The 20,151-nt window shown below is 33.6% G+C and overlaps 1 pseudogene; it reads left to right on the forward strand.

Annotated features, from left to right (window-relative positions):
- Positions 1-9,754: 9,754 nt before the first annotated feature.
- Positions 9,755-11,272, forward strand: LOC131049691 (uncharacterized; annotated as a pseudogene).
- Positions 11,273-20,151: the final 8,879 nt, after the last annotated feature.

The following is a 20,151-nucleotide window of genomic DNA, read 5'->3' on the forward strand; positions in this document are numbered from 1 at the left end:
TAGTCTTCACAGTGCCATTAGGACAGCTCCAAGTCCTTTCATCAAGTCATGGTGAGACACAAAGAGGAACAAAGTTTTGACAGTGAGATAGTCCATGCAAAGGGGGAAACAGAGAAATGGTCTTCAAAGAGAATTCAATCATGGCAGAGTTATGATGTCACTGTCATGATAAAGTTTAGGTATACAAGGAAATAACAGTCATGAGGAGAAAAAAAAGTCCTCAATGTCACCAAGCCATCAAAAGGTTCAAGATACGTATTAAAAGGATGCATTGAAATGCAGAGAACAAACAAATGCTGTTTTGATAATCTAATGGTTTGAGAGGCAGCCAATACAGAGCAGCAATAAATAGTCAAAGATCAGTTCATAAACAGAGTTTGTAGCCACAAAAGAGCCTTATAACATAAACCAAATCTCGTGTTAATGGTATAAAAGATGTGCATGATATTCAATGTTTTTGTTGCAAGGACATGGTCAATGGATGAAAGTATAGTCTCAAAGAGATGTCATAATGTGTAAATGTTTCCTTAGAATACTCTAATGCAACACAAAAGTTTTTTATCAGCCAATACCTTAGTCTAGGGTGCAGTAGAAGACATCAAATACGCCCAAGTCTGAGAAAATGGACAATGATCTTCAAAAGAGTAGATCAAAGAGGCTTCAAAACAGTTGTAAGGACACACAAAATATGATACAACGACTATCATCTTCAAGAGGAGCTCTTTAATAAGTTTTCTATATGAAGCAGTCAGGGAATAATATTCAAAACATATGAAGGATCAGATTAGGAGTCATTCTCAAGGGCATGAAGCCTTAAGAGCCCAAGATAGCCAGACTGATAAAATGTCATGGTACAGTGTCGAGAATGATGCACCATGGACTTGATTAGCAGCAGCAATAAATTTTCAATTTGCCACTGCAAAAGCAGCAGACTGGAAAAGAACACTGGACAGTGGATAATAGGCAGTCAAAGAATAGATGCAAAACACAATGGTGAACAAGAAAGGCTATAGGGTAATATCTTCAAAAGATGTTTAAGGACGATGCTCAAGGTAAAGATACCAATCATTGCAGCAAGGAATGCTTAGCGTCTCCATTAAGAGGCATATAGCCATCATATATGATAAGCAAGATGAGAGTCCTTGTTAGAATAATCAAGCTTCAGAGCAGCTTTAAGGAAGAGCAGTCCTTAGTTGCAGTAGATAGATTAATATTTTAGAGGAAGGTTGTTAGTGTACAAAGACAATAAAGAACCCTTACAAAGTTGTGACAGTCCAGGAATGATCCATCACCAAGCGCTATGAATGCAGACTTGTGGCAAAATTTTGAGCAGTCTCAGCAATAAAGAGAAGCACAATATGGGTTTCATGATAGCATGCAATCCTTGATCACTGTTGTCCAAAGAAATCTACACTCATTAATAACAGCAAACATTTTGTCAGTCACATTTCTTGTCCTGACATAGGTAATAGCATTGAAGGTTCCCATGATAAGCTACAGAGATCTGTTTTGAAGTAAGACAATCATATGAATAGACGGATCTTTGACAAACCTTCACACCAAAAATATGTAGAGCCTATACAATCAGGGGGTATAAAGTTAAGGTAGTTAAGGCATTCCAAACCCTCATTGACAGTCCTCCTAGTTGGTTGTGCAGAGCCACAGGTCATGATGAGGATTAGTGGGATCATTAGCAACAAAGGAAACAGTGATCCAAACTAAGAAATAGCAGCCTCAATGCACAATGATCACAAAGTTTTCAGAACCCTGACAACAGTCCCAAATCTAGCAAAGGTCAATAACCTTACAAGTGAACAGTCCTCACTAATGAGCAAAGACAGTAAGGTGTGATGACCTATACAAAAGGGAATACACCCAAACAAATCATCAAAGGTCCATGAAGACCAGAACACAGTCCATTAGAGATTTGAGCAGTCATCAGAGAGATCATTAGCAGCTAAGAAGAGTATGGCAGTAACAGAGAAGGAACACATATTTAATCTCAAGAAGGGACAGTCATAAATCATTCAAAGCAATGTGAAAACAAGTTGTGTAAACTTTTTTTTTCTAACTACCATAGTTCGTTAAATCCTCTTTGTTTCATAACAAATACAAAACAAGAACACGAGCCAAGGTAGTTAATCACACAAATGGTTGTGAAAACAATCTAAAATATTAAAACGACTGTACGTACCAAGTTCAATTTTAATCATTCATGTCAACCTCGTAAACTTCAATGATTATAGCTTCTCTGTGTTACACATATTTTGTTCTCTACTTTACAAAATCTGCTAGCTTGAAACCAAGAAAAATCATATCCCTGCATCCCATTTGAAAGAATAAAAAAAAATGAATAAATCCAACAAACTTGCTAGAGCTCCCTAAACAAGGATTTCAAATAAATATTAAAACCGTAAACCAAAATTATTACATTCCGAAACCAACAAAGCTCAGTTAGCTGATATAACTTTACCTTACTATTATAGATGATTTGCAGGTTCTGTAAAATATTTCAAAGCCAATAAACAATTCAATGCTACACCAAAAAACTACAGAGCAGGCATGTACGGACATACCAGAAGCCCAATAGGGTGTTGCAGCTGAATGTGTTATGAGGTCAGTGAACTGCTGAATCACATCTGATGGAGATGATCTTGCAAAGTACAAGTCCAGCTTTCCCCCAATAAAACCAATCCATAGCTGTTCATCAATGAAACTCCATGAGCCAAACCTTCGTTTCTTAAATCCATGTAAAAAGAATGGGAGCCTTAATCTATAATTAAATTTAAGCCAACAATGTCAGTTGTATAAAGAATCTCAACCCCTTACAGTGAAGGGGATGCAAAAAGGCTGTCTAAGATCAAACATATGAGCTTCCCGTCTCTTCTTCTCTGCATCGGTTCTATGAACTCCCACCGGATTTTGTGTCCCATGCCTACATTGGACTCTCATTTTATTATATTTCAAAAGAACAAAAATAACTAATGATATTAGGTCAAAATATATTAATTACATTAAAGCATTAAATTATTTCCAAGATCAAACATATGAACTTCTCATCTCTTCTTTGCATCGGTTATATGAACTATTGCCCGGTCCCTCACTTCATTATATTCCAAAGAGACAAAACTAACTAATGAATATTAGATGAAAATATATTATTTACATTAAAGCATCAAATTATCTCCAAGAGCAAGAAACAGCAAAAGCTTCAAGGACAATAATACAAAGAGGATAATAAAACTATTTGGTAGCATAGCATATATATCCATTCTCATATAGATATTGCAGAAAATAACAACCAGATGGATTTATATATATATATAGGTGAGAATGGTATCCATAGTTCACACTGCTATCTTATAGTTCAAATATATACAGGTATATAGAGCTTTGTTTAAAATTTTCATTGGAAAATGTGAATAAAATTGAGACTGCAGTTCTGCATACTATCATTAAAAAATTCTTTTTGAAATTCTGTTGCTGTTAAAATGTAGTATTCTATGAACTCAAAGTTTATGAGCTTTATTCATGAAGGGTACTATTAACTGACATATAATATTGTAGCTTCTGCACTTTTAACATGCATATATATCTAAAACAGTAGGTTCATATATACTTTTATTAACTAATTAAAGTGAGAAAACTTACAAGCTCAAATGCTAATCTTACCCAATTTGGTTATGAGAGTAAATATATATGCTCTGCATGTAGCACTTTAAATAGATATCCTATTACAAATTAAAGAAATGTTAGAAGTCTGCTTTAATAGAATGTTTAAAATAGAGAGTTCTGGTTGTAGATAACACATATATTGGCATTGGTTAGGTGTAATGAATTTTGTTTTTAGTTCTTCTGGATTTGATTGTGTAGCTTTTTTATGTTGCGAGCCTTTTGGATCAAAAACCATGATCCGTCATCAGGACAACGCTCGCAACATAAAAAAGCTACACAGTCAAATCCAGAAGAACTAAAAACAAATGAATTTAATTGTAATGAATTTATTAAAATGACTCTCATTATTCAAAGATTACAATTCCTTTCCAAAAGATATAATTCTATCTTTTCGTCTTAAAAAATAGCCAAATTTGAGCACCTTTCTGGCCTCAAAAATTTACAAAACTTTGAATTTAACACTTACATTCTCTTGATGCTAGGGAACTACTCAACAATATTCATGTCGGCTTCCTCTACTGTCATATTCAACGGTGTGAATTCTCCTTCTTACAGAGACACCAAATTGGTGTGAATTCTCCCACTTACAGAGCCACCAATTTGGTGTCCAACACCCTTGTTGTTCAACCCCACAAAGGAAGGTCACTGGTTGTCAATTTACCATATACATTGTTCAATAAGGCATAGATCCTTCACAGTTCACACACCATCAGATTTAACCTTTCTCTATGGAGCACACAACCTTCACCATTAGACCCACTCAGGTTGTACTTCAGGTTGAAGCAGTGACTATTATAACTAAGTTATTCTTAAAGTCACTCTTACCCCTATTAATATTTTGACAGAATGCTTTTTTAGGTTCAACATGTGAGGTGGGAAAATTTTAGTGATTTTCAATTATCGAGAATAATAGTTTACAAAAAAGGTTTCAAGATGGAAAGTGAGAATATAATGGAGTATTAGGAGGAACGTGATAAAACATATGAGCGAGACTTCAACTCCATTGGAAGCGGCACCACATGTGACAAGCAGATTCCAGTCATACCAATATCATTTATTGAAAAAAAAATTAGTCAACTCACTTTGGGAAGGTAGGAAATTTACTCTCATGTATATAGGAATAATCAGTTAAAAATATATAGTTAATATCAATTGATATGTCCTATTTAACAATCAATCTTTACTTTATTATCTTAATTTATGACCTCTGTTGCTGAATCATGGCCCCTTTGCCAAATTTTTAATGTTATAATATTATAAGTAATGAGTATTTTGATTCTATTCTATCTTCCAATCAAGATCCCTTTGGTAAAATACACAACATTGCATGATAACGCGACTTTTCTATGATTCTACCCTGCTTGTGAATCAAGAACCCCTTGGAAAAAATATTTGATCATACTATAATATACACTGCTGAGTATGATATAATGCATTTTGCTTTTGAGGTCCCTTTGGCAGAAATTACAACTTTTGAGTATTGATACCACCCTTCTTCTGTATCAGTTCGCCATTAGCAAAATTTACAACTTCGACTATGATATAATGAACATTCAGATTATATTCTGCTCTTGAATACCAAAATTTAGATCTTGAGTCTAATATACTGCATCAAAGCCCCTTTTGCAAAATTTACAACTTCATATATATATATATATATATATATATATATATATATATATATATATATATATATATATATATATATATATATATATATATATATATATATATATATATATATACACTCTGTTTCAAATTGATTTAGGCTTTGGCAAATTGAGCGATAATATTGCAAACCCAACAAGCACAATATTTTCAAAATTTACTTTTCCAACCAATCACATAAAAAAATTTCATATAACTTCCAGGTTTCTAGAAAGTTTTTTATGAGCTCTAAGGTCTTTTGATTTATTCTTCTCAGTGTATTTTTGACCTAAAGCAATTATGACACAAGTAGTCGTAAACAAATACAATTCATTTAACCTGTAACTGGTGTAACGTCGGCTGAAGGGTTTACCAAGTTAGATGCCAGGAAAAGATACTGGAGAAATTTAAATTTGTGTGTTGCATAGTTGACTACCAAAAATCATCATTTTCAGAACTTGTTATAATTGTGTTTTGGCTTCCCTAGGAAAATAGGTAGCAATGGGAAATGGATGAAGAACAAATCGATAGTTCTGAGCTCTACTTTTTTATAATTCTAGGTTCTCATAAGCTAGGATGTTTGTGAAACAGGTGGCATGGTATGAGCTAGACTTGTTACAAAATGTGAAACGGGTTAGTCCTTTGTTGGTGGAAGTTGTTTCCAACATGCTTATCATCCAAATGACACTTTTTATGCTTCCTACAAAAAAACTCCAAGTTACACAGCCTCCTGAGTTACATGTTGAGGGCCAAGGAGGAATCATGGGACTCCAAATGGGCACTCTCACCATTAATGTGCTAGGGAAAATAAACTCATGGCGCAGTCTTTCAAAAAATGTAACTTAAGGCATGCAGGGAGCCAGGCATGACAGTCTTTATGGGATTGATTTCTTGGACATACGTCAAAACAAAATCCAATCTAGGTTATTTTTAGATAAATTGCACCACCTCATATGATCCAGGGGCTATGGCTCCTGTTTCCACAGATCTCAATATAGGGAGCCTTTCTCTTGAACAATCAAAGGTGCTGAACGCTCTCTCTTGTTCACTGACCATGAGGAATTCATCACAAAGTGATCAAAAAGGTAGTAAGTATACTGGTAGCTCATTCCCTAAGACCACATCCTTTCTTTTGTTTAGGAAGCCTATCCATATGGTACAGTCACCCAAAAATCCCAAAAGCAGCAGCAAGATGGAATAAACTCTCCAGATGGGCCAGGCTTTCTAAGCTTCAAATACACTGGTTCACCTGGGCTTACAAACAACAGCTCAAGTGATGGGAATCAAGAAATAGATAGGTTTCATGGACCAGTCAGTGGAAGGACAGATAGATTGAAAATGTTTAACAATTCTAGCATAAGATTTCAGCATGGCAAAAGCTGCAGTGATATTGGCACCAACCTTATTGGAACTTTACAAAGTTTTAAAGATCAATCAACTTTTCTAAGATTGAAGAAGAATATATGAGGAAAGATATTAGAGCATATAATTCTCCAATGTAAAGTCTTTAGTGAGATTGATGAAGTAGGCCATACCCTTGATCTAACACTCTTCAGTACATATGAACAACTTTATGACAGTTTGGCAAAAATGTTTGGTATTGAAAAATTTAAGCTTTCCAATCATGTTCTCTAAAAGGACATTGGCAACACTCTGAGGCATGCTGGGGAGGAGCCCTAGGGGTAAGTTATCTGTCTAATCCAATCTTATTCGTTTTTCACCGTTATCTTAAGCTTAATTTCAGTTTGTTTTACAATGATGAAAATTAAGTTCTTTCATGTGATATAAATAGTTTCCTGCAGAAATCTTCTTTTGCATTGCCTTTAGAAGTGATTTCTTATATAGATCCTTTAGCGATTAATTAAATCATCATTTTAATTATCCTTAATTTATATACAAAGATTTTGTGAAAACAGTGAGGAGGATTACAATCACTTCTAATTCAGGCAGGGACATGATGTCAAGATAATTGATAGCATGGATAAAATTGCATGCCCTATTCCTGCATTATGATGTCGATTATTGTCTAATAAGTAAATTTGTTATTATATGTGAGGGACTTCATAATGTGAGAGGGAGTTCTGAAGGCAGACAACTTAGATATCAACCTATGATTAGGTTTGACGTGAGAATAGTTTTATCAAGATAATTCTGACTCCAAAACTCATTGGTACTTTTATTTAAAGACTAAACCTGCAACAGAGAACTTTCATAAGATGTACTCTGTGCAACCGATGACTTTAACCATTGCTGTCAAAGTTCAAACAATGATTAGAGGTTTTGGGACTACTGCTAATGTTGAATATGTAAGTTGTTGTCTATATTAGTTAAAGATAATTAAGTAGTCACAATAATCCAAATACTAAATCACAGATTAAAGAGCATAAAAATTGTAAACCAAGAATGCATTCTCATATCATATACAAGCTTCAAATCCAATAAATGGATCTGTCCATCTGGGTTGCTACCTTGCAAGGCTAGTCCTAATTCATCCAGGTAGTAACATAGTGTAATGTCCCCTATCAGTCTAGGTCCGGAAATAGGGACAATTACTTCAATTCTTCACACTTGCACTATATAATCTTTGTAATTGAATTATGGTTTGGAGAATGTCACTTGCTATTTCTGTTATGTACAATAATCTATATGTTAAAAGTGAATTTGTATGATATGCAATAGTCCTTGCTAAGTTCGATATAGCAATATGGTCATGTGACTGAACTATATACAAATTGCTTTATCTGATTTGACAATCTGAAATATGTAATGACTCGTAAAACAATAACTCCTAAAGTGATCAAACTGCTTACAATCACTGGTGCTGTATCTAATGTAGAATTATGTGCTTGCAATCAATAAGAGGCAAATAGGCAGATGCTCAAAGAGCAGATCCAAATATATGGATAAGAGTTAATAAGTTTCCAATTTCCTCCTCGGATTCGTTTCTGCCTTCTGTTCTTTCTTTATGCCTCTACTATTATCTCTATCCTCTATGTAAACATATTCTTCCTGTTGGTTGTAATTAGGGCTGGCGGATTCCAAGTGCCTTGGGCAACATTGGAATCCGCCCCCTTAATATAGAGCTAGACCTATTACCTCACGGCACTAAGGATTGCACGCCACACTCAAACTAAACTCACCTCCTTGATAGGGCCGACCCTATCAAAGTAAATTAAAAGGGAAATCAATAAGTAATATGGATTAAAATATAAAGGAGGCCGACATGTTTGGGAAACATATGTCTCCTATAAATGCAACATTTTCCTCTCATTAGCACAATCAAGTTCTTCAAGTTGATGAAATAATCTTCGGTGAAAAGCGAATCTCATACTTATGCATTTAGCAATATCAAATCTTCTATTTGGTGGCAGCGAACTTCATAAGGATTGCAGTAGATCGCAAACAGCAAACAGCGAACCTCATATATTGCAGCAGATCCAGAATAGGAGAGTGCGAACTTGACAGTAGATCCCAAACAGCAAACAGCGAACAGCGAACCTCATATGTAGCAGCAGATCCAAAATAGGAGAGTGCGAACTTGATCAATTGGCAGCAGACTTCAAATTAAGGGCAGCGAACTCCTTTAGAGACTGCAGATCATCATCAAAATATCGAAGACTCCATTAAAGGATTGTGATCAGATAAGGAGAACTGTAAACTAACTATTCCTTCCTCATAGTGGCTGCAACTCCAGATAAGTGTGTAATGCTCAATTGAATTCTAAATCATAAATCAGATCTGAGGATCCTTTGGCTGGGTTTTTCCTCCTAGGAGGTTTTCCCAGGGTAACTGTGCATTGTCTTTAGCATTTCATTTCCTTCATTATGCTTAAAGTCTGGAAAACTATAAATGAATTAACCTAATTCTAATTTTCTGAGTTTTATTCAATCTGAAAGTACTAAAATTAACACTTCCTACTGTTATTAATTTAAGGGGTCTTTATGATTTATATTCTAATATTGTTAACTGATCAAGCATTATATATATATATATATATATATATGACTGTCATGCATATTGCAGTCTATATTAATATAACTATTAAGTTCTGCATAAGAACATTATCAGACTTCTTATATGAAGGACATGAAAGCAGCACATACTACCTAGGTGTTTCAGGTGCTAATGTAAAAAGACACTCTACGGAAAGCTCGTCCAACTTTATGTTACAACAAAATCTACATGCCCTAATGAAAGCCCCCCAAACAAGTAAGTTGTAGTACCATCTATTCAATTAATTCATGTCCTTCACATAGGTTGCGATGATGAAGAAGAGGTCGTTGCTGTGATTTCGGGGACCAAATCTGGGATCTTGCATTCCAAGGCCCTAGTTCGTTTGAAGGCTCAGAGAGACTTCTTGACAGCCTCTGCACAGGCTACTGAGAGGTTTTTCGATACTGAGGAGAGTATTCGTGGGCTAGATGATGCCTATGCCAAGTTCAAGAAAATGTATCCAAAATTTGATAGTACAGAGGAAGTGGATGAGATCAGAAGTGATGAATATGGGCACCTAGAAGAGACGTTGAAAGTCTACTCAGATTATTGTGGATTTGGGATCTTTCCTTACCTGCAGCAGTTCCAGCGTTGGGAAGCTTCTTCATTTGGTTTGTCAACAATATCTGCAAACTTGAGCTCACATGCACTAAATGGGCTACCTGAGGAAGGTACCGTTGAGCATGATATCAGGAATAGGATAATGGATTATCTTAGCATTCCTCAAAGTGAGTACAACATGGTATTCACTTTTAGTAGAGGCTCCGCTTTCAATCTTCTTGCAGAAGCCCATCCATTTCATCAGAATAGGAGGCTTCTAACTATGTATGGCTATGAAAGTGAATCAATTAATTGGTTGGCACAAAGTGCAAGGAAGAAGGGTGCCAAAGGACACAGTGCTTGGTTGAAGTGGCCAACACTCAGACTGTAGCTCTGAGCTTAGGAAACAACTTTAGCATAAGAAAAGAAGAAAAAAGGACTCGGTGCTAGGTCTTTTTGTTTCTCCTGCCCAGTCCAGGGTGATTGGAGCCAAGTATTCCTACCAGTGGATGTTTCTTGCACTGCAGAACAGGTGGCATGTATTGCTGGATGCAGGTGCTTTGGGTCCTAAAGATATGGATTCCCTTGTACTATCACTCTTTAGGCCTAATTATATCATCGCATCTTTTTACAAGGTGTTTGGATCAGATCCAACAGGTTTTGGATGCCTTTTTATAAAAAAATCTGTTCTGGGCTGTCTCCAAAATAAAGGAAATACAGGAACTCGAATGGTAAACATTATTCATGTTTCTCCTCAATACTTGAGTGATTATGGAGAACGACATGATGGCACAGTGCAGGAGAGGGATGGAACTAATGAAATTGGAGAAGATGATGATGGTAATGGCTCCGAGTTCTCTATCGGACCTCATCCTCTAGCATTCTCTGGTGCATTCTCATCAGCCCAAGTAAGGGATGTATTCGAAAGTGAAATGGAATATATGAGAACAATTCTGACAAGGATGGAGCTAGTACAATTTGTGAGGAGATTGATAATCTCTCAGTAGATGAGATTATGAAAAGTCCCATCTTTAGTGAAGAGGAAAATGAGGATTCAATGTGCATAGACTTGGGTGAAAGTCCAGGTGGCCTAAATACTTCAGAGAATTTCAGAAAGAGTCCTAGCAATCTGGGTTTGCGCCAGCTCCACAATGGGTTTTCTCAAAGAACCAAACATAAAAAATCATCTACTGAAATCATATGCAAGTCTTCAACGGAAGATTATGGAAATGGTCCTATTTATGATGAAGAAAAGAAGAGTTTGGGTGTGAACAATGAAATAATGTCATTTGATGCAGCAGTATCATCTGTATCACAAGATATTACTCAGACTAAGTTGCTTTTTGATGTGCAAACTTCTTGTTTAAAAGGAATGCTGAGCCATTGCAGGATAATATTAAGAAAGCAACACCCATAAAGTCTGGAGAAATTGATACAAGAGAATCTGTTTACAATGGCCAAGGAAAATCATAGGCAGACCAAGATCCCAGTAAGCCAAATGGTAACAGTTTCTCACATGGATCAAGTTAAGGAGATAACCTTCTTTCAAAAGAGGTGATGGGGATTTCTAGAAGAGTGGATTCACAGAGATTCCCAAAGCAGACATGGATAACTTTCAACTTAGATGGTGAAGGCTCTGTTTCTGCAGGTTACGAAACAGATGATAACAGAGACAAAGGTGGAATTCATACTTCACAACAAAGTATTTGCATTGCAGGTAAAGTTGCTCCGTCTGTCTCTACTGAAATAAGTAGTTGTGACAAAGATGATAAGCATTTCATGGAGCCTCCAATCCATGCAAAACAAAATATTGTAAATGCCACAACTAGCCTGGCAAATGGTCCAAGAGAGACTAGAAAGGTTTGTTTTTCAGTTGGAAGCAAGCAAAAACCAGCAGAGAATGGATGCATAACAAAGGAAAGTTGTATAAGACGAGAAACAGAGGGGGCATTCAGGCTTCTAGGTAGTAACACAGTATAAGAACCATTTTGAGCCATCCGGATGTAACAATAGCCATCATTAAATGATATGTGCACCGTGCAGAAAACTTTGGCAGGTCAATCATGGGAGATGAAAGGTGGGGGATGGATTTGGGTAGTTATTATCCAGCTTGTTCTTCATGGATTGTGAATTTTTAGATATGCAATGTTTTTAAGTTTTATGTATGGCCATCATGGTAAATAACCTGCTTCCCTTGTCAGTATATGGTCTTTTATGTATGGCAATCATGGTACATTACATGCTTCCCTCATCAGCTTTTGGTATATCCACCTTTGCTTAAGTTTCATCAAATTGTGGGTGGGATCTGTCATCGATAAAAAAAAAAGCACTCCGCTCTTTAACTCAAACACACTGCGTTGCAATTTCTTTTTCAATCCTCTCTCATTCAACAACTTTCATATTACTAGGGCATCATCCCAACTATTAACTTCTGCATAAATATTTGAAAGCAGCACATAATACTCAGGTGTTTCAGGTGCTAATGTATACAGACACTCTACGAAAAGCTCATCCAGTTTTATGTTACTACAAACTCTACATGCGCTAATGAAAGCCCCCCAAACAAGTAGGTTGCAGAGCATCTATTCAATTAATTCATGTGCTTCACATAGGTGTCCAACACAACCAAGAGGGTCTACTAGGTAGGCTTAATGATCCAATATGTGTGCAATATAAAACTCTTGAATCATAATATCAAAACAATGCATGCTTTGATAGTAGACCTGCATTATAGAACAAAAACTACACGGGGCTGGATCTGGATTAGTGGGTTCATTCTCAAGTGTCTTTCATTCAATGTACAGATGCACCACTATTAAAGAACAATAATTTGCAATTATTGTTATATCAATACACTGAGTGAAATACAATGTTAAAGCCTTTATGCTTTTTATTCTTTCTTCTTCAAGAGCTTGGTTAAATTTTTAAAAGTTCTATATTTCAATCTTATAACTATTTTTATTTTCTTCTTCAAGAGCTTGCTTAAATTTTTTTAAACAGTTCTATATTTCATTCTTTTAACTATTTTTATTGCTTGTCTACTATATTTATCTTCAGCTGGCTCCTAACCAGTGACCTATGGCCTTCAGATAGATAATGTACACTAAACAGAGGGAGAAGATAGTAGAAATTGCTATTGGTGGTTATAAGAAAAGATATTCTTTGTCACTGGGAATCTAGTTCCTGTCATTATGGGAAAGAAATAAAATTATTAAATCATAAAAAATATTCGGGAAAATCAATATGAGAAATGTTCTTTTAAAGAGCTATCAGTCAGTTTGTTAGACAGAACGGATGTGTCCGGATATTTATCATATTTTTGTATAGAGAAGAGAAAGAATATTACAATGTAATAAATTATTACACAAATGACTTTAACTATCAATCTCAAGTTTTATTGCAATTCTTTTATATTCAAAGCAACAAAATAATGATTAAAGACTCCAAATCTATAAAATTATTTTTAAAAATTCATCATAGAAAAATGAAGGGTATACACAAGAAACGCATAGAACAAAGCATGGTAGTCACACAACCCACAGACAATCCCAATAGCTGATTGACAGTCATAACATTCCAAAACTTGAACAAAAAAAATTTAAAATACAGAATATATTGGACCATAATGACCTAAAACATTTACGATTTACCTAGAATTAAGACGTCCCAATCCAAAAACTTTTTCACTAAGTAAAAAAATGACATCCACCTAATAAATATTCAAAACTTAAAAATGAAAAAAGGAAGAGCGTTCAAAAGAAAATGAAAACCACGTACTTGATTTGGGTTTGTATACTTCGTTAGGGGTTGCTATTCCATTTCCAACTATATGATTTAGAATTTAATGGATATTAGTTAGTAGAGCCTATACATTTGCATATTTTGTATTGATATTTGTTTTCTATTATTTTGAGATGTAGAATTTGTCTCTAGTCAACAAAAGTTTACAATGTCAGTTTATATTGTTAAAGGATAAAAAATACATGCAAAAGTAAAAACTGCACACCCTAAGTTTTTAAATATGAAAAGATAAAGGAAAAAGGAAAAACCTAGGTTGATGATGCAGCTCACCTGTGAACAGGTTCAGAGGGAGTCATGAAATGCTTAGCAAGGCTTCCTCTTAGAAATGGACCCATCCATGAATCCATTGCCAGTGCCATGATTAACTGAACATAAAAATAAACACGAGCTAATCTATTAGAAATTAAAACAAAAATAAACATTTATTTCCAGGAAAAATAAAACATAGTGTGAAAACTTAAACATTAAGAGAACAATGTCCTTTGAAGTGGTCAAATCTAAAACGTTTTATCTATAAATTTATATTCTGAACAGTAAATTATACCAAGATAAAAGACTGATTACATCAAAACATTAAATTATAATATCTAACATATAATTCCCACCACTGTCATCATAACACCATGGAGAGTAGGCAAGCCACACCAAAAGAAATAAAACCAGGGCTGACAGCTCCAAGGATAGATGGCTATTTTTTATTATTGTCCAACTGTTCATGTATAAACAATTTGTGGTTCCTATTCATTCAGGTGCACCAAACAATCCATTAGTTATTTGTTTTTAATTCTTCTGGATTTGTTTTTATTATTGGCAACACGGTCAAATCCAGAACAATTAAAAACAAATCACTATGGACTGTGGAAGTTTCATGAATTTATTCCATTAGTTTTTAGAATAAAGATAATTTAAATAGGAAGATCTGGGATTCCTATTAATTCTGGTAGGGCAAACAATTCATTAATTTTCATAGGAAAATCTGCAGTTCCTATTCATTATGTTAGGGTAAACCAATCCTCTACTCTGCCTCTGTTACTACATAAATATAAGAAAAACATAAAAAATAAAGATAATCAACAAAAAGATTTACCTGCAAAAAGAATTTTGCCCTCATTCAATTTCTATTTCCTGATCCCTGCCTTTTCCTATGCTTTGCCTCTTTATCCTCTGCCACACACAATGTGAAAAAAAAAAAGAATAATAGATAAAAACCATGACAGACACACAAAATGTTTCACAAATAACAGATTAAAATCATTGACAGACAGACCAGTGTGCACACTGCAGACAAACTCTTACAGAAAATGGAAAAATCAAGAAATAGAAAGAAAGCAGAACAAAGCATTGTGAAAAAAAAACACAATGAAAGAAATTATTAAAAACAGAACAAATTATTGGCAGAAGAGAAAATCAAAAGAAAAAACGTTATCTGTACCCGGTCCACAAATGCCGAGGGTTATATATAATCATACTTTTGCACGCTCCATGAAATTTGAAATTTGAATTTCCCAACTATTACAAACATTCTAGAACCCTCAACGGCTAGGTTAGTTTCAAACATGAATCGGCTTTTGAATCCACGGACCACATACATGGAAAGAGATTGCAATGCGTCCATTCGTTGGATTTTTTGTACAAATTTTTTTAGCCTTCACTCGCGTTTTTCTCGGGCCGTTTTAAATCACTGTCGATTTCGTTTGCAGCAGATTGGCTTGCAAATCTTCCTAGATACCTAGGGTTTCAAAATATTTAGCAGTAAGGTTTAAAGCTTTTCCTGTTGTCCTGAGGCGCTTAATCTCTTCAATGAATTTTTATTAGTTCTTATAAAATTCATCCCGTTGTCCTGCAGATGCTTAATCCCTTTCATGAATTTTTATTATTTCTTATTAAATTTATCCCTCATTATTATATTGTATGTAAAATATTTATTTATGTTTTTTAATATATAGAATATATATTTAAATTATATTTACCCTTGTTATATACTAGCAACATTAAGATATGCTCATTAATGATGGGGTTTTTCACAAAATGGAAGCATTTGTTAATGTGTGCGTGTACATTAATTTTGTCTTCTAGACTAAATTCAATAATTTAAAATATAATAGAATATACTTTAACTTCTTTTTTTCTAAATAGTGAACAATGTTTGAGATTTAACTTTAACTTTTGTTTATTTTCTTTGAATAAGAGTATGTGTTTAAGGGAACCTACATTGAACAGTTAGACTCTTGTTTGCAAATAGTATGTGCAATGTTTGATATGTTCATGAGGAATTTGAATCATATTTATAAATTTTTATGTATCTTTTTGGGTTCTATCGGTGACCCCTTTTTGCTAAGTCCTCTCCCTTGCTATGAAATTTGGTTAATACGTTTTGTTCCAAAGGATCTCATCGTGAAGCCACCAGTTGTTAAGCTGGTTCCCTTTTCGCTGGTTCAAAATAGTAGTATCATCTTATTATTTGGTGAATAAAAACTTTAAATTTTGTCCATCTCCAATATAAATATGAATGACTTAAAGAGTAAACGTAGTAAGGTTTGCACTTGTTTTACCTGTGGGCAGCATATGGTGAGAGAAGAAAAGGAGCTTGTAGGCACAATGAGAGCCTAGGTAAAATGGGGATATCAACATGGAATAATATAAGAAAATTCAATGACTCTAATTTCCTTCACACTATCTCATAAACAACAATGAAGTCATTTCATTTTAGTAATTTATTAATTTAATTAAGAAAATGTTTAGTTGAACTCACTTATTAATGTTAAACTTTTAAGAAAATTATAAAAGTGTATTTGCATGTGTGTGTATCCAAATGCTAGTGAGTATAATAGTGAATGTTCTTTTTATTTCGTTTTAAATTATTTATTGGTGTATGGAAGATTTAATGCAAGATAAGTGCAATAATAAATTTTTCATTTTGGTAGACTCGCTTAAGGATTTTGATTAAATCGACATTATGGCTTAAACTTTAAGATATGCTCTTGGGTATCAACATTAAGACCTATTCTCAATTCAAATAGAGTTATAGCATGGTGAATATTATTACCATGTCACTTGCACTATTGTCTTGTAAGTAATATTGTATAAATGCTTAAGTAATGTCTATTTAATTAAACAATAAGCTTGTAACTAAAGGACACCTTGTACAAATTCCACTTACCTAAAAGAGAAGAATCTTATGAAAGGAATATCACTTAAGGAAGAAAGGTTTCCACCTCGTGTTAAGGGAGCTTATTCCACATTCACCTTTAGTTGTGATTCAAGGTTGAATTTGTTGTTTCGTGTTGTAGATTTCTTTATCATTATATATATGTTATCTCGATTCAATTTCCTATCTTGGCAATGAAACTTTTCCTCGCACTACAATATAGTCTTAACATAGGTCCTAAAGTGTACAATATGCTTTCATTGGTTATATTTTCAATTGCAAATATGAGATTGATTTATTCTAATTTTAAATATCATTGTTTTATCACTATATTGCATTGATAAAGGTGTAGGTTGTTTCACACTCCACATCTGCTTATATCTATGTAATTGTGTCAACATCATGATGTAATAGCACTACAGAGTTTTTGATTTGGTGCTCAATCAAAATTAGATAAACACCCTTCTAGCATTTGTTGTGTTGGATTATAGGTTCTTGGAATAATTAATGATTAATTTCTATTAATTGAAAGATGTTAATTGATATAATAGATATTGTGTTGCTATCTAGTTTTACGAAATGTTGATGCGACTACTAAGTACTATAAAGACATTGCTTTATAATTTGAGATCTTTATAATAGCATTTAAATTGATCATAATAAGCCATATGATATTTATTGTATTTTGGATCAATCCAATATTAATTGTAATATATAGTTGTTGCGACAATTAGTCCTACATAAAAAAAAAAGAGAGGAAGTAAATATTCCTTAGTTTTCAATTAATAATTTATTGATATACATTAAAATTGACTAGATTATTGTCTCAATATCCATTAATTTGTGTGGCGGTCATTTTAAGAATCCATGGTTAAAAACTCATAATAAAATTACTTAACTCAAGTTATCGTCATCTTATGAGTTTGTATACCCACTCTTAGAGATCAATTTCACTATTCACTAATTCAATTCTTGTAGAAATTTCTTCATGCTCATGGTCAAAAGATAACTTGTAATCCCTAGACCATGTGGAGTCTTGCTAGAAGTAAACTTAGTTTATAAATGAATATGAAATTATTCACATGCAAACTTAATACTTAAGTAAACTTCCTTGGACTATGTTGACAAAGTATATCCTTAACCAAGTTTCATATCTTATTCTCCTAAGTGGGTGGTAGCTGATGAGAAAACTATTTGGGGAACTGGACCATAGAAAGGGTTGCATACCCACTATTGAATTTTCATAAGAAATGGTTTTAAATTAAATAATTGTACTATGATGTCTCAGTGCTTGAAGTAGGCAAGGCCATTAGTGACGAGCCCTTGAGGCATAGGTTCGACCCTTACGACTTGTCTTTCTAATAATTATAATAAAATTAGTTTAATACCCAATGTTATGTGTACTTTGTCCCTCTTTATAAATTCCTGAATGAAAGTAACTTATGTCGATTTATCTACCTAAGGTATTGAGGTGGCCGATCTATATGAAAATGTACCTAAATTTGAATAAATATTACATCATGCATCTAGTTGTACTAGCACGTATACAAGTACAAGTATTAGTGGGCTAGGAGAATATAATACGAAAACAAGAAAGAGAAACTCAAGTATGCAATGACATATCATGCTTGTTGTTTGAATATCATAATAAACTATTGTTCTAAGTAAATTCATTCACATCCTTTATTCTAATAAAATGATACAACGAGTAGGATCATAATTTGTTTCTTTAATTAATCTAGTATGTTATTGTTTAAAAAATAATATAGATTAGTTAAGTTTGGAGTAGGATAAATAGGTTGTGTTGTGTCCATTAACCATGTACTTTTTGAGCATTACTCATAGGAAGAATGTATATGATATTTTGGGAGGACCATAGAAGTTTGGTTTTTAGTAGTAGTAGAAACTGAGTAGATTGTTTTTTTTGATAAAATTGTCGATACAATTTATGTTGTACAATAGGGCTATGAAGATGATTTAAGTTGATATTAATATTGTAATTTATTTAGAAAAGTAATACAAATAGAACCATTTCCCATAACAAAAATACATATCCATAACTAATAATATTTTTTTAACAAATATAATGTTTTAGATAATAATAATATTAATAATTATTATCATTCATTTATACTCACTTTTTACATTTTAATAGGTTTCATAGTATTTTAAAGTATAATCTTACTTGTAACTTTCAATAGAAAAGTTTAAATTTATTACAAGTGAGTTTTAATTTTTAAAATTTAAATTATTTAAGAATTTAACTATATTTATACTCAAATTTATAAAAAAATTATTTGTTAATATTAAATTAATATTAATACCATTTGTAATATATAATTATATTTGTACAATTTTTTTGGGGTAAGTTAATAGCTACTAAGGGTAGTACTTGTTATATTGATATTGAAAAAGTTTCCATTATGCATTATGTCTCAATGTCTGCCATGAAAACATCTGAAACCCTGTCACCTATATATTATTAGGGCAACACCCAATATAGCACTACAAACAAAATGCCACCATTACCACAAAATCATAGTCAAGATTATATACTCTTAACTTATATTATATTCATTCCCACTAGCATATTCACTTTATCACATCATATAACATATACTATATAGAAACCAAACTTCTATGTCATTTGAGCTTTCTTCCTCACCGGACAATCAAGGCCACATTCTTTATGTGCCATCACTTCCAATTCATGCATGATGACATCATCCTCAATCTCAATTATTGCCTCCTCCATGATGACACATCCATGGTCATCCTCCTCCAGGTCCTAGTTGAGCCCTTCCTTCTTCAAGTAGTCCTTTATCCACTCTCCTCCTTCATTCAATTTCATCCCCATCAACTTTTGTAGAAACACTATGATATCTTCCAAAGTTTGGGTCATCCCACCACCATCCTTCGTGATCTTTGAGATCATATTTATACTTCTATTTGCAATGGAAATATTATGAAAGAAATTAGTGTTCTTGTCCTATTCTTGCAACCATACCTCTTTGGATTTTTGTCTCCAAAAGCATTCTTCCCTTGCTAAGATTTTTGATAATTCTTGTTTCAATCTCTTTCTTGTTTCAAAATTATTAGCACTCACCCCTTTCTCAATTACTAATTCATTATGTTTTGCCTTTGGAAAGAGACACTGCATGTATGTCCAGATATTGTCATTGATGGCAACTAGAGTTAGAAATCCAATCCGCAATCCATGATTCGTTCATACCATAAGATTGATTGAGTATTTGTGAGGTCCGGTGGATAGAACGAAATATCCAATAATGTTCAGTGTTTTGATTGGTGATTCATTTGTGTTGTGTATTTTGTGTTGGAGATCTCAG

Source organism: Cryptomeria japonica, chromosome 8, assembly GCF_030272615.1.
Source record: "Cryptomeria japonica chromosome 8, Sugi_1.0, whole genome shotgun sequence".
Classification (NCBI taxonomy): Eukaryota; Viridiplantae; Streptophyta; class Pinopsida; order Cupressales; family Cupressaceae; genus Cryptomeria; species Cryptomeria japonica.